The sequence below is a fragment of the Ascaphus truei genome, chromosome 2, assembly GCF_040206685.1.
Source record: "Ascaphus truei isolate aAscTru1 chromosome 2, aAscTru1.hap1, whole genome shotgun sequence".
Taxonomy (NCBI): domain Eukaryota; kingdom Metazoa; phylum Chordata; class Amphibia; order Anura; family Ascaphidae; genus Ascaphus; species Ascaphus truei.
In genome coordinates this window covers 309506909-309523647 of record NC_134484.1, presented here as the reverse complement: position 1 = coordinate 309523647, position 16739 = coordinate 309506909, and positions in this window count along the sequence as shown.

The following is a 16739-nucleotide window of genomic DNA, read 5'->3' as shown; positions in this document are numbered from 1 at the left end:
TGTACACATTAAAGAGGTCTCTGTTAATAGTTATATACAGGCCACAAGTAGTCACCATCCTAAATGGTTGACTAACATACCTTTTAGCCAGTTCAGCCGGTTAAAGCGTAATTGCTCCACTGAGCTGGACTTTGTGGCACAATCGGAGTCTCTTAGGGACAAATTTCTTGCCAAGGGATATGATCCTATTGTATTGGGGGAGGCATGTCAGAAGGCGGCTGTCTCTGAGAGGAATGATCTCCTTTTAGTTTCTAAAGACAATAGGTAAGGCAGGGTAAAGGAGAAGAGAGATTATATCCAAGGCCGTACTGTGTTCTCTACACATATTCTGGAAGCCAGAGGGTCACGTGTTGATGACTTAGCTCAGATAGTGTCAACTCGCCCTCTTTTCCAAGCACGACAAGGTCTGTTTCTTTTCTTACTTTATTTTGGAGAAAGTAGGTAAATACAGTTTCTTGTGTAGAGGTGTAGGTCTAAATCTCTGTGTGTGCTTAGTAGTAAAGGGAGGTGAAAAGATAATCCTGCAGCACCATTACAGGGGTTACAGTGAGGTACTCACGAGTCCAGGGATATGGTGGAAAGGAAATGGCAATGTATGCTGGGTAGTAAGATAGTCTGGGGACAGACCATCTGTGGGCAGAGCAGAGGGGGAGAAAGCAGACTAGCCCATTAGAGAGAAAGGCTGAGGCTGCCATGGCAACTCACAGGAGTGTCTGGGGAAGCTACAACCTGTAGCAATAATGTTACATCTTTAATGCAGCAAGCTGCTGGGAGAAGGGAAATGGCACTGCATTTACCACACAAACACTATGTTTGTGTGCAGAACCAAACACATACAGCTGGCATTAAGAAGCTGACAAGCAGGGCTGCGAGGAAAAAAGGGGGGGGGGGGTGAAACAGAAGTGTAGACAGGGGTATACCTGTTCCATGACACTCCCCGTCTGGTATCTTTAGATACCACTATATAACATGCTATGTGGAACATATGTGCAATGCAAAAATAACATAACAATGCAAAGGTACATATTCCCATAGCAAGGTGATACCGGCCGGTACCACTGGCGTTAAAGTTCTTTGGCCAACCTTCCAGTAAGGGAAGCCGGGTGGCTGCACAGCTCTTAGTTAGCTTGATGCAACACAATGGGCCTCATGCAGTAAGCGTCGATTATGTGAAATCGGCAATCTTACCGATTAGTCATGTTATTGGCGATTTTTCCTCTCCGTATGCAGTAAGTGCCGAATACATTCAAAATCAACCTGAAAACAAATCCGCCCACTCTCACGATGATTAGCCGATCACACACAGGTGTATCGGCGTGCGTGGCGCGGTGCTGTTAGGTTGCCCAATCACAAATCTTGCTGAATCAGGCGAAACAAGCATGTTTTTGATTGCGCGCCATATTTAAAGGCAACGTGTACTGCTAATCATTCTCTGTGTTGTTGGGAGTGAGAGAGAGAGAGACGCACAGAGCTGGACGATTGAAGATTTGCATATTGACTGAGAGACTTGTTGTGTATTGGGTGAGCTTTGTCCTTTGTTGTTTTGTTTACATCTTTGTCTTGTTTTATATGTGGAAGTGTTTCGTGTGATTGCCTGTACATTTATTGTCTGTTTTTTGTGAGTGCTGAAGTATGCCCGCAAAGCGTGGGAAGAGTGATGCTGGTGGGAGTGGGAGTGCTACTCGTGGGAGTACGCGTCGGAGTGAACGTACTGTTCAGGGGAGTGATGTTGCTGAGAGTGAGAGTGGTGTTGCAGGGAGTGGGAGTGCTGGTGCTGCGAGTGGTGTTGCTGGGAGTGGGAGTGGTGTTGCTGGGAGTGGGAGTGCTGTTGCTGGGAGTGGGAGTGCTGTTGCTGGGAGTGGGAGTGCTGATGCTGGGAGTGGGAGTGCTGGGAGTGCTGGTGCTAGGAGTGTGAGTGCTGTTGCTAGGAGTGGGAGTGCTGGTGCTAGGAGTGGGAGTGCTGGTGCTAGGAGTGGGAGTGCTGGTGCTAGGAGTGGGAGTGCTGGTGCTGGGAGTGCTGCTGGTGGCGCAGTTGCAGATGGGGTGGATGGTGGTGGCGTGCTTGCTGGTGGGCAGCTTTTGGAGGCTCTTCCATTGGAAGAAGGAGAGTCCAGTCAGCACCAGCCAAGCTCTGACCCTAAACCTGCTCGGAAGAAACGTGTGGAGAAGCCACGTAATCCTCGCTTCAATGACCAGGAAAATACAGCTCTTGTCACTGGCATTCTGGAGCACTATGACAGTATATATGGACATTTACTAGGTAAGTGTACCTTTACATTTATTATTCAAATACATGTGATCCTAGGTCATCTGAGTTTTGTTCATATGCAAATATGGGTTCACAATATCTTTCTATGTTAATTAGTCTGGAAACACAGCTTTTTATCATGCCTTACAAGGACAACTAAACACAGGCGGTCAATTTGCCATAACTGCATACAATATGAATGCAACCTTGCTTACATGTATAGGTTTAGTAGTGAATGCTCATGTGCTTCACATATTACACATAAAACAGCATGTTTGCTATCTCTTGGAACAGCTAGCAGTGTAGGAAACTGGTGCTTATATTATTATTAATTTACCTCATATATTTTATATGTTTTTCAAGGGCGGACAAGTTCAGCAAGCAGAAAAGAGATGTGGGACACAATAGTCATTGGTGTCAATGCGTGTGGGAATCATGTGAGGGACAAGCGGAGTTGTCACAAGAGATTTGATGATATTAGGTCCAAATTGAAAAAGAAAATACAACACCAACACGTGCATGCTACTGGCACTGGAGGTGGGCCCACACCACAACGTCTCATATTAAGTCCATTGGAGGAGCTGCTTCGGGCAAAATTACTTCCCGTCGTCTTGGAAGGCTTACCTGGTGACCGTGATATAGGAATTTACCCCTCACAATTTCCACCAGGTGAGAAATATTACTGTACTAGGCGTGTCGTTGCTTACAGTTATTTTGCATAGTTACACTGCTTTTTATACTGTCTTCACAATATAAGCATACCTGCATCTATATATGTATATGTCTGATTCTGTATATATATATATCTCAAAATAGACATATATGTTGTAGTCCTACTAAAAGCAGTAACTAATATAGCACGTGCCATTGCGTGCTCATTTACATGTGAATTCCCAAAATGCATTGCTGCAGTGGAAGCAATTGATGGTGGGCGAAGATGGGGAACAACAGGGTAGTACACATGTGTAACACATGTTAATGAGAAATTATTACTAGCTACAGGTACAGAACAGAAATATGTAGAATATTATTGTGTATTTTATTTATTTTACTCCGACAAACATGACATTACTGCCTATTTTAAGCATGCATCAAATATATTGCATGCAACGGCCTACAAACATCACTTGCACTAACACATCTATAGTTGTTTATGAAAAGGTCCATTTTTACTTTAACTCATATACAGACAGCATAATGAGGCACACGTATCATATTTTATGTCATTGTTTTCATAACTTAAAAACTGCACACGACTATTTAGCTCATCTACCATTGTGTTAAAGCAGCTGCAATTAATATCTCATCACAGCATACACTTCAACAGAGGGGGTGGGGTTCAGCACACACACTAATTACAGCCTCATTTTAGGGTCAACTTAGTTCACACCATTTTCACCTGTTTCAAGTCATTGAAAGGTGTGGCTGATTAGGCTTTTTGGGGAAGGGAATACCGTTATTACAACCTGACTAGCACAACTGAAGTTAATCACACTCATTTGAAAGCTTCACTTTAGCTACTAAATGCCCCAACAACTCATTACTTATCAAACCGTACGTCACACATTAGTTCACTCATATCTATAGTTGAACTACTACTATCAACGACTCATTATCACACACTGCATGTGTTGTCTTGTTTAGTCACAGCCACATTCATGTGTGCCACATCTTATATTAATGTACCACACATATCCTCTACCAAAAACAACACTTTGTGCAATATGACCACCTTCATGATAACCATTGTGAATGGTCATCTCATGATACTTATGTACATTATGATACTGATATCACTACACAACATATGATTTTTATGTTCAAATTTAATCTATTTATCCTCACGCATTACTGCAGGAACATAGTATGTTTTATGTTAGGGAACTCAAAAGTTCTAAGTACACAGGCATGTACATTGTTATTACAACTATTTATGTTCACTTTCACACACACATTTTGGGTTAAGGAAATGATGCTGTTAGGTACTCATAAATACAGAACATACAATAACTGTTTGTTCAATATTTACACATGTAAATGTAAAACTTATGTTATTGTTATATATAGTTGCCCCTGAAGGACATGTGTCACCTGAGACTGAACAAGTGTCTTCACCTGGGTCAGCCAGCTCAACACACCTAGAAGGTGAGTGTATCAGTTGGTGGCCATATAATATGTGCTCTTCTATATGTTATGTTGTCATGTTCATTATTTGTTTTGCACATTTTCTTTAAATAGGATTACTTAGTGTCAGTGAAAATGAAGTGTAAGCCAACTTGTATTGTGTTAGTGATGTTAACTATCATGTAGGAGTTGTGAGTTTACAGCAAGTTTTCATTCACTCATATTTCATACTGAGTCCAAACATTATTCTTAAGTCAAGGTAGTTTTTAATGTGAGGTTATAAAACGTATGGAAACATGTTAGTTGTTACTTATGACACAGTACAATTACATAGTAACACAGCAGAGATTAACATGCCATTTAATAATGTGTACATTTATTTGTAGAACATGATGAAGAGGATTTTGATGATGATGATGATGATGATGATGATGATGATGATGATGCCGCCGCCGCCGCCATAGACACACAAATACAAGCAAGTGACCATGAAGAGGTTCCAATTGAAACTGTTTTACCGCCAAAACGTCCAGCAAATACCACATATGATGCAATTGTAGCTTCTGAGGGAAAAATTGTGGAAGCAGAAAATCGTCGCCATTCTGACCTGATGACAGTGCTGGAAAGGATGATTGCACTGCAGGAAGAAACAGTTTCACAATTGGCACATCTCCACAGAGTCTTCATTGAAGTGCCTAAACAGTTGCAAAAAATCAACACCTCATTCGAAGCATTAGTTGTTCAGCAAACACAAGCTAATTACTGGAGAATGACTAATGTACCACAATTCAACACCTCCCAGCCAGGATCTGTTCATGCAGGTCAGTTTTCACCACATTCATCTGATATTCATTCACCAGGCCCAAATGTTACCGGTCAAGTAGCAGACATTGCTGTGCAGGTTCCTGATGACATCCTACCGCTGCCATCTGTACAAATTCAGCAGCAGACACCTACAAAGGAGGCGACAAAAACAAAACAAGACACACATGAAACAGACCAACCATCACTTGTGCAGTGTCTACCAACTTGCTCACATGTGTCAGTGGGCCCAAGCCCTGTCCGTGAACAGTCACTACCCAAAAGCCCTGTAGGTGAGTCACTGCCCAAAAGCCCTGTAGGTGAGTCACTGGCCACAAGCCCTGTAGGTGAATCGCTGCCCAAAAGCCCTGTAGGTGAATCACTGCCCAAAAGCCCTGTAGGTGAGTCACTGGCCACAAGCCCTGTAGGTGAATCGCTGCCCAAAAGCCCTGTAGGTGAATCACTGGCCAAAAGCCCTGTAGGTGAGTCACTGGCCACAAGCCCTGCCCGTGAAGTGCCAGAGGCCACTCAAAGTGGCTCTGTTGTACCTAAAGTTGGTGGCAAAAGAAAAAGGAAAATTCAAGAGACAACAAGCAGGCCTGTTACTCGCTCGCAAAAAGAACAAAAAAAATAAATTTTAAAATTCACAAAATATGTCTTTGGCCTTGTTTTGTTGACTTCAGATTATCTAATTACTATTGTATGTATGCTGAAGACTGTGTTGTTTCCAAACTTTCAAGTATGTTCTTGTACACGTGAAGTTTTGGAAATGTTAACACTCCTAATTAATGAATAGTGTTATAAATATTGATGTATTAATCGTCTGTTCAGTAATGGTCCACCAGGAGCCAGTTGCTAAGTTTAGAGAAGCTGCCATTGACTTTGCAGCAAAACATTGCATTTGGGTGTGTTAATTGATGTAATCATTGCATGTGCATATTATTTTCATGCAATTATAAAAGCACCTATTTAACTGCAAACATCTTTCTTGTACGTGTACAGCAGGATTTTGTGTTAAATATTACTTACCTTTGGTGGCCATTGTAATGTTGTCCTTTAATCATTTATGTGTTCTTGTTTCAAGAACATCTCTGAATTTATACTAAAATATATGTAGTATGTATTGATATATGCACACACACACACAGACACACACTGTGTGTGTGTGTGTGTGTGCGTGTGTATATATATAGTACTATCTAAACTGGTATAGATGTATTTACAAAAAACATACACTTCATGCTTCCTTGTGAAAACACACTATTTTAATAATACAGGCCTAATGTTTGACAACTATACTAAGTGTGAGCCTCTAACATTATTGGGTGCAAACAAATGTTTATGACTTAATTCACTCATGTTTATCACCATTTAAATAGGTTTCATACAAGGCCTACTTACTGCCATCAATATGTTGTGTGTACTCCTGCAATATAAAAAAAAAAAAAAAAAAAGATACATTATATATATATATATATATATATATATATATATATATATATATATATATATATATATATATATATATACACATATACATATATACACACACACACACACACACACTATACATATAGTACAATATACACTTTATATATATATATATATATATATATTTTTATGAGAGAGATATATTTATATATATATAGATACACACGTATTTAAACTCATGCAGACAGGTAGTTAACCAGACTTTCAAATACACACAGAAAAGTATGTGGGGAAAAAAACATTTCATTTTGCAGGTGTGTGTATTTACTGATATGGCTGTCTAAGCACTATTTTCACACACTGCTCTTTGTTATTTTTCTAGAAAACTCAATGTTACTGAAATAAGTGTAGGAATGTTTTCACAAACGAGATAAAAAAATGATACATGTTTTTCCCACATTCGCCTATCACTAACCACAAAACTTAACCCAATTAAAAGGACACATCCAATTGGCGTTTGAAATAAGGAGTAAAAGTAGTTACTTTTGTTGACCTTGAAAACGAAACACAGGAATTTGTTAGCCATTGAGCAGAATCATTTTGATGAGCAAAGAAGACAGAACTGCACACATCTTTTGTGCTACTCTGACATGGCTGATGAATTCGTTAACAATATGAATCCTCTTTTAGGGTATAAGTACATGGTTTCAGAAGCAATTTTAAACAGTCGCGGACACAAAGCAAGCACACGCCAAATCTATGATTTGATTCGAGCTAAATATCCTTATTACCAAGACCGTAGGCATGCGCGGAATTTTAATTCCTCAATAAGATTCACTTTATCAACTAATGACTTTTTTGAACATGTGCAGGATAAGCTAGAACACACCTATGGTTTCTGGAAGATTGCAAAGGAAAAGCATTTTACCCTGAAAGAGGGCACATATATTGTTGTGAAAGGCATATTTATTCCTAATGCCAATAGCAATGGATCCGCTACTACTGTTCCGTGTGAATCGATACCTGCTGCAATATCTGCACCCTCCATTCCTGAAACCCACATTGTACAACAACAAAAGTACTATGATTATGTACCAAGCCTTTCAGCTGAAAATGCATTGGAATGGGAACCAGAAGAAATGAACCTACCTCCCGACCAATTGTTTGAAGAAAGCAGTGGCGATTCCTATGAGCGCTTCATGGAGGAGATGTGTGTCACACTGGATTCAGCGGGTGGGTCAAGCGTGGATGAAAATGCCTTGCATTTCTGGAGCGACCAGTTGCAGCCAGACGAAGAGTTAATTCTAGAAGAATGGTAAATATAACAACCGTTATGCGTTGACTGTGCGTTTAAATGTTCTTTTTTTTTTTTTTTTTTTTAACCACCATTTTCCCTTTCAATGCGTGGATACAGCGTAACATTGCAGACTGCATAACATGTAGCGATCACAAAGAATTTGTTGCCGAATACAATATAGTATAACCTGAAAGAGTAGTACACATTGCTGACGGAATAAATATACGTACTTTCCTATCCCTTTAACCATAGTAGCAACATTTTAACATAACTCTAACACATACCTGTTTTGTTATCATGCAACATTTAAAAGCGGGTCCACCACGTATGACGTGGGACCCTTGTCATGGCCCAAGGCGTCCTTAAAAAGGATTACGGATGTAAGTCCTGCCCCCAAGCGACGTGCGCGCCTCAAAGCCTATTGGCTGTCATGTTTTGTTATACTGCACCGACACACTTTATTCGAGCAAATACCCAGTATGTACCTGGCAGATACCTGGAATGCGCCGCTCCTCACCTCTGACAAGCCCCGTTGTGTTTGCCTTCCCAGCCTGGGTTCATGCCTGGCTGACGGGCGGCTGATCTGTTAAATGATAATGATTAGGATTTAATAGGCTGCAATGCTTCGCGTGTCTACCAGATGGCATAAATTCATGAATTGTAATGCAGTATATATATATATACTGTGCAGTATTGCAGCCAGCGGGAATAAAATGCTTCAATCCCAGCTTAGAAAATACCTCAATGCACTCGGGCAGAAAACAGTCACAAACCTCAATACACCCGGGTATACCCGAATTCGTGGGACTAGCCAAGCTCGAATAAAGTGTGTCGCCAGTGTAGTAACGGTAACTGCAGTGTGTCATGTGTGCGGCTCAGTGTTTGTAGCCGTAAAGTGGGCGTTAGCAGAATGTTAATTGAGTGGGAGGAGAGTTAGCGTGCGTTTCACGCTGGTTTAACATGACGTCACACGTATTGCATTTGCGCATTGTGTTATCGGCCGTCCTTTCTGTCCAAACACGTCTGTTTAAAAAGAATACAGATGTACTCGTTTAGAACGAATATAGTTTCGTATTCATTGTATTTGAAATAAAGATTTTATGTTTAATGGTATTTTCAAGATGTATTGAACGCACAACGTACGCTTTGTTTTGCGCATGCGCTAACAGTTAATGCAGCCAAGCGTGAAGTGCGTGCGCACACTAAGATGTGCGCGCACATTTTTCAGTATACAGGCAACGTTCACATCATATACATAGTTATGCCTGCTACAAATTTAAAGAAACATTACATACTGATGTACACTTGTACTTCTAACATATAAGTGAGTGACGTGTGTATGTACACAATCATATAGAGCTGTGTAATGCGTTGTCACGGATACATATATAGTAAGGTGCCATATTTGACCATCATGTGTTTGCTGTATTTCAAAGATGTCGGGGAAGATACAATCGGATCAATGTATGATTTCAGAAGAGTCTACCTTTATATGAGATGATTGTGAGGAGGAGCCACCGACTACTATACTACATATGGAACTAATTTTATATTGCTTGCAGCGCTTATTAACAAACAATTAAAAATGTGATACCCTTATGCCTATATTGCATAAGCACTTAATTAACATAATGATGTTGCAAAATAGTGCCTCATGAATTTTTATTGAGTGTTCTTTAATGACTACTATCATTTTATGGCATGGTGTGTTTTATATATAACAACCATTCCCACTCTGCTAACACATTTGTGAATTCTATTGTGTAATGGAACGTATGACTGTCGAAACTATGTAACAATAATAATAATAATTATAATATGAGCATGTTCATGTATAGCGCTGCTAGTTGTACACAGCGCTTTACAGACACATTTTTCAGGCTGAGGTCCCTGGCCCGTGGAACTTACAATTTATTGTTTGCCGCCTGAGGCACAGGGAGATAAAGTGACTTGCCCAAGGTCACAAGGAGCCGACACTGGGAATTGAACCAGACTCCCCTGCTTCAAAATCTCAGTGCCAGTGTGTGTCTTTACTCACTGAGCCACTCCTTCTCCCAATGTAAAGGACACTTACAACCAACTAGCCATTTCTTGTTAAAAATCTCTTGTTACATGGGTATGTTGATAAAATGTTTTGGGACTGTAGCAAATAATGTTATTGGCCAGATGTTGTGGTCCCCTACAATGCATGATGTTCTGATTATGACATCAACATCATGTAATGAAGTACGTTTCTGTGTATATTTCATTAACCTAACTAACTATAGTTTACTGTGTTTATTAAACGTTCTAAAAATACATAGTATAGTCAATATGATGATATAAGCTACCATAATAAAGCTGGTGTTATCATTTGTCGGTGTTATACATGGATCCTACACAAATTGATACAGACACAAACAGTTGTCTTACAAAGTGTGTCTATGCTAATGTGCACGTGATTGACGTTACAATTGTGACAATACTTGATAATTATCATCATGATAATGATGAAGTGACGTGATTTCTATTGCAAAAATATTACCAACATTGTCATATTGGTAAATTATAAATGCTAAATGACAGTAACATTAGTGACAAATTTGTCTTCTCTGTTAACAGTTTAACACTTGGTACATGTAGGACACATCCACACACGTGTGACTTATACATACACATGTCACAAATTTAAATTAATGTTGACTATTAATTCCTAGCATTACAAAACACCAACATTGCTAAATATAAGATGTAGTACGCATTGTTGTGATTGCAGGCATTCATGCATGGAGTTTTATGATCAGTCAATTTCATCCGTGATGAATGATCTCCCATTAGTAAAGAAATAACTACAGTTATCCCCTTGTCTCCAAACACCTCTATATTACATGAATGGAATTTATAAGGAAACATACATAAAATGTGATGAAATGTGAGTAATCATTTTCTAATACAATGCACATGAAAGCTCAAGAGTAGCTAAATGCATATACATGATACAGAAAGTACATATATGTAACATTTGTGTTTAAACCAATATGTTGGGTTTTGACTTCAAATAATTATAGGAAGATTGATGTAGGCACATCTTATGAGAGATGTCAGCAAATATACATACCATGATCAGTCATACTGGAGATATACCTATAATGCAAAGGAACAATATATAAATAGCAAACATTGACATGCCATCTTCAGTACCGTAAACAACACAGCAAAGTGTGTATTTGGTGTTAAATGTGCAACACCATGTATATTTCATGACATTCAAAATGTAAATCAGGCTGGTGTACACATCATATGGATGTACATGTTACACTGCACCAATAACATTGTATGTAAGCATACTAGAAGCATGAATGAGTATGGGCATAATATGTGTATTGTGTTAGCATAAGGAACAACACAATGCTAAAATATTAGTGGTTTGTTACCCCAGTTTTATTCACATACACACAACTAAAGTAAAATTGAAGTGGGATTATATAACCTGTGCAACAATAACATACCGGTGCCACATCCCTTTGTGCACACAGCAGAGAGAAGAAAGGTGTGCAACCCATATTCATCTGTGTCCTACCAGAAGGGTATATAAAAAAAACATTCTTGTTAAGATAACATAATGTAACTATAAAAGTAGAACTTTGAACATATCAGTTTTTACTTACAAGAAAAAAATGAATTGATGAGATTCTGGCGTGTCTGGCCACCACTGGCTGTTTGTTCATTTTCAGCAGCTACATGGGTGGGATGCTCGTCTACCAAAGCCTCAGCTAGGTCTGACTGTACATTGTGCCTGAGTGCAACATTGTGCAAAATGCAACAGGCAAGGATAATATCAGACACTTTTTGAGGCTTGTATAGAAGAGCCCCACCAGTTCTGTCCAGACACCTAAACCTGGTCTTGAGTAGGCCAAATGTCCATTCTATAACAGATCTTGTAGATATATGGGCTGCATTGTACCTCTCCTCTGCTTCAGTTTGAGGGTTTAGCACCGGAGTCAAGAGCCACGGCCTAATTCCGTATCCTGAGTCACCTATAATGAATGGAGCACACATAAGCTGACATTAGTGATCAAATTGTACAATGCCAACATTCCTAAATCAAAATGTGTTTTGTGTTAGAACATGTAAATGTGTACTCACCCAGCAGCCAACCAGGTTCAAAATGTCCCTCTTCGAACGCATGGAAGACTGAAGAGCTCCTCAGGATAGAGGAATCGTGACTGGAACCAGGGAATTTGGGTACCACATGCATTATCCTCATGGTCGCATCACATACCACCTGTACATTGAGTGAATGGTAGTGCTTCCGATTGCGGTACACATGCTCACTCTGACTAGGTGCAATCAAAGCAACATGTGTGCAATCGATTGCACCCAGCACAGATGGTATCCCTGCTATATTATAAAAGCCAGTCCTGACTTCCAGCCACTCTGTTGCCTCTGTAGGAAAATGAATATAATTCCTAGCGCGTCTATTGAGTGCATAGAGAAACTGGGTTAAGGCCCGCGAGAATGTAGATTGCGAGACCCCGCCCACTATGCCCACAGTTGTCTGGTATGACGCGGAAGCAAGATAATGTAATGAGCACAGCATTTTAACAAGCCCAGGGACTGCACGACCTCTGGCTGTGAAAAAATCTAAATCTCCCCTTATCTCCTGATAAAGAGCTAAGATTGCTGCTGAACTCAAACGATAGCGACTTACAATCTCCTCCTCACTCATCCCATCTAACAGGGTTCTCTCCCTGTACAGACGCGGACGAGGCACAACTTGTCTCCTCTGTCTTCTCCTCTGATCTCCTGTCCCTCTACCTGTCTCTGTCGTATCCGCGTGACTGTCCCTGTCTCTGTCACTGTCCCTCGGTGTGTCCCTCCCTTGCCCTATATGATTGTCTTCATCATCAAGCATGTCATAGAAAAGAATGTTCCTCCGTCTCCTAAACAATCTCAACATTTTGAAATGAGTAGCTGTGAATGATCAGGTAATGGGCGTCCTTTAAATAGGTATGTGATGATGTCAGGTGACATAGTAAAATGCAAGGTGTTACATTAACATAATAAAGTACTTCTGTGGCAAGCTGTGTGCAGTTCTTGTTATAAGTATTTGTTGTGTGTATTCTGCAGGGAATGATGATATTTGGCAATGATGTGACGTGAACCTTTGTAGAAACATTGCTTGCAAATAAATAGTTGCATGTGCAATGCATGTAACACTTGTGAACGCAACAGTCAGTCATGTAATTATGCAAAAAGGCTGAGATTGACGTGGGAAAAGTTTTGTGTAACATGTGTAATTAGGCATGTTATTGTGACATGTTGACAACAATGAATAGTCGTGTGCATATGCATGCATTTCTGTAAGGAGGATAGTTGGTATAGAATGAGTTAACAAGGTGTCCCAATGCTGAATTACTGTACATGTGTGTATAAGTTAGGTTGAAGTGCTTGTAATGCTACGGTTACAATGTAAACATGCAATGTGATTGAGCGTCCAATAAGTGACGTCATGAAAATAGGGACGACCCAAAACTAGATGTAAACATGAGAATTTAGATGTACATGAACGTTTAAAGATGCGTGTCACATTACAAGCATTGTGTAATGTAAAGGAACATGAATATACGGTGTATGTGTGACATGTGTGTCATGTGTAACATCATGTAAATAATTGTTGCTCAGTTCATTAAAATGTGTGATATGATGTGAGGTTCTCCTTTAAGAGTTGAGTATAGTATTTTCCCTTGGCACATCATCACATGATGAGTAATGTGACTCGCAAATGCTGCAAACATGTAAAAGTATAATGTTATGCAAATAATACACGTCAGCTGTGACACAATGCAGGGAATGCCCCCACACTGTAATGCAAATGACGTTTGTATTGTGAGCAATGAAACGTAAACAGTACTATACTGTTATACGTCCCCGCTCCATTGACTCCATTGATGTACAGAAGTTTTTTTTTTCTAAGTGCCGTTGCGGCAGCCTTAGCGATCGTTCTCCCCTCCAAACTGCCAACTTTAGTTGGCGGGAGAAATTGGCCATAACATCTCAATTTCGTAGTGCCGATCAGGCCCGATAAGCTGTTTTTTTTTGTTGAATCCAGCCGATTTAAAAAAGTGGCGATCAGTGGCGAAAACAGGCTTATCGGCAGCCGACTGGCCATAACAAAATAATCGGCTCTGAAACCTGGCGAAATCAAGCACTTATCGGCGCTTACTGAATCTCAAACCCAATTTTGGCTATAAAATGGTGATAATTCCCTTATCAACGCTTACTGCATGAGGCCCAATGTCTTTTGTAAGAGTCTCTGGCACTGTTTCCTTTTAGCCTTGTGAGAAAACAGTCCTTTTGTCTCTGCAGTTTTATCCACAGAGCACATCCCCTTGTAAGTGCGCCAGTCGTGATAGCTTGTCACTCTATCACCTGGCGTTCGGCAGAAGGAGATGGCATTTGGTTCCTTGCGGAAGCGGAACAACACTTCTGGAAGACTGGTTGTCGAATCTAGTCCAGTAAAGAGGGCGTCTCTCAGAGAGACTCCCTGAAGCTGAGTGCAGGGTTTGAACATTACCCGGATTTGATCGGGTTCCTGAGGGTGGTAGGCCCCAGTTGATTGGAGGTACCGACGTTCTTCACCTTCCTCCATTAGAGGTGCTGGCTTTGCGTGGCCGGTAAAGAATATCTTCTGGATGAAGGCCACAAAGTTGCTTTTGGTCTCCGGCTCCCTTTGTGGGTTGCAGCGGAGCGAAGTGAGCCTAGAGATGACAGGTTCTCTATTGTTCAGGCGGCGTCTTTTTGGTGAACGGACTGGTAGCGCAGTCACCCAACTGCTTAGTCTGTCTTTAGAGAGCTCCTTGACTGTTAACTTCGGGAATCCCCTATCTTCCCTTGATGGTGTTTGCTTGTCATCGTCCCTTGTTGTCTGGAATGCTGTGCACCGTAGTTCATCGATACATTTCTCTTGCACGAGAACATCTCCGCGTAGTTTGGTGAAACGCTTTTGTGTTTCTTTGTTGACTGCCATCGGGAGGTTATTGTCTCCCCGGACGTAACGAAGAACAGTCTCTTTTGCCCTAGTAAAACCCTTTATGAAATGTCTCTGTGGCTGTCTCTTTTTGGATGTGTGAGAGGACAGTCCTTTTGACACTGTGGCTTCACCTGTGGGGCGCAATCTTTTGCGGCTATGCCAGCCGTGGCAGTTGGTTGCTCTGTTGCTTGATACTCTGTGGAGAGGAACAACTGTACGTCTTAGTTGTGCCATTGCTCGCAGGAATATTGTCTGATTGTTTGTTGTTTTTTGGACGATCCCTTTGTCGGTCACCTTTGGGAGGTTACTCTCTTCCTTCGGTGGAATCGACTCATCATCCTTGGCTGTCTGGACTGCTGAGCATCCTAAGCCATTGTAACATCCCATTGGCGTGAGGATGTCTTTGTTGGTCTCAGGGGTATGACCTTGTCTTTTCTCTTCATTTGGCCCTTCGGTCACTTGGAGATGGCCAAGACATGGTTCAAAGAGAGATTTGTGTCCACATTCTGTCACCACCATTCTGCGGGCATCAACGTAGTCTTGCCCGTGCTCTTTGTTGGTGCACGAGTTGCCCACTATCACCCATCCTAGGTCAAGTCTTTGGACGTATGGCGCGTTGTGGGGTCCGTTATGCTGTTTACGGACTTTATGTACCCTCATGATGTCCCTACCGAGCAGCAGCAGGATCTTGGCGCCTTGTTCTATCGGCCCGATGTGGTTGGCTATTCTTTTGAGGTGGGGGTAATGGAGTGCCACGTCTGGTGTGGGAATCTCGTCCCTGTTTGTGGCCATGTGGTTGCACTCGATGAGTGTGGGAAGGGGCATGTTCACTTTGCCGTCTATTGAGCATATGGTGTAGCCATTCACTCTTCTCCCTGTGGTCTCCATTCGCCCTGCGCACGTTCTGATAGTGTAAGGAGAAGCACCGTCTTGTATGTTAAACATGTCGAAGAACTCTGACCTGACCAGCGATCGGTTGCTCTGGTCGTCGAGGATTGCGTACATCCGAATGGCCTTCTCAGGTTGTCCCTGGGGGTGCACTGCGACAAGGCATATTTTGGAGCAGGACATTTTGTCACCTTCTTTTCCACAAACCTCAGTGCGCTGAGATGTGACGGACGTTGACTCTCCTTCTTCTTTCTCCCCGCCATGCTCCGCTATGGAGGATGGGTTCTTGAGTTGGTGGAGTGTCATCGCCTCTGGGTGTAACGCCGTCACGTGCTTGTCACTTTCGCACACTGTGCATTTGATCTCTTCCTTACAGTCCCTGGCTAGGTGAGTCGTGGAACCGCAGCACTTGAAGCAAACTCTGAATTCTCCAAGTAACCTCTTGCATTCCTCTAGAGACTTCATCCTGAACCCAAAGCACTTGTTGAGTGGGTGTGGCTTCTTGTGTATGGGAAAATTCCCTGTTTGGGTCCCTTGGTTCCTTGTCTCCGGCGACCGACTGATCTGGAGTAGTTTGGGTCGTGATAGGCACGTCCGTCCTGCGAGTCGAGATGGGTGTTTGGGGGCTACCATATCTCATCGCTGGTCTCTCGTTCCTCAGGCTGCTTGCACTGTATGTGGTTTGCCCACCCAAGAAAAAGCTAGGGTCATTCCTCGTCCTTGCTGCTTCGTGAATGAAGCTCAAGAAAACTGAGAATGGGGGGTAGACGACTTGCTTCTCCCTTTTGTATTTGGAGCCTTGTGAGATCCATTTTTCATGGAGGTTGAAGGGTAGCTTCTCCAGGATGGGTCTCACTCCACGAGCTGAGTCTAGGACGTTGAGACCTATTAAGGAATGGTCTTTCCTTGCGAACTCCAGTTCTTGCAGCAGGTCTCCA